We start from the raw sequence: 598 nt of genomic DNA, 5'->3' as shown, positions 1-598 counted from the left end.
GATTGATTTTAAGGTTATAGATCGATTATTTGCACATATTTATGAATTAAATATGCATATGATGTGTTGCTACAAAATAAAGAATCAGTTCTCACTTGTATGCTTATCAAATCGAATCGTTTGGTCATTTTGAGTTGTCCTTGTTTCCTAACAGTTTTGGAATAGTAGCTACAGCATGGTTTTAGATGCAACACATTTTGACATTATGAGGGCTTTTGTGCAAGACAGCAGTTAGGATAGTGATTCATTCTGTTTATTACACCTACATCATTGCAGAGTTCTAGTTCCAGCCTAATTTTCGCAAAAGTGTTATCTCCAAATTAGTTTCGAAGCCAGCCAGCCTACAGCCTGCGGCGCTCTTGTTAATATTACTGCTGACGTTGGTGTAGATTGGAGGAGGCAAAAGTAAATGTAAATATTAAATGCTTTAATTATTTCCCCCGCATATGTTGCAGGGGAGAACGGCAAACAGTCCGATGGGGAGAACGTGAGATGGTCGGAGGAAGGGAAGTAGAGAGCAACCTGTTGCTTTTGAGGAAAGGCCATGTATCTGCTCTGCACCTCCAGTCACACAGAGCGACAACAACAGGAAACATTT

This window comes from Centroberyx gerrardi, chromosome 3 (genome assembly GCF_048128805.1).
Source record: "Centroberyx gerrardi isolate f3 chromosome 3, fCenGer3.hap1.cur.20231027, whole genome shotgun sequence".
Taxonomy (NCBI): Eukaryota; Metazoa; Chordata; class Actinopteri; order Beryciformes; family Berycidae; genus Centroberyx; species Centroberyx gerrardi.
Note: the sequence above shows the minus strand (reverse complement) of the source record.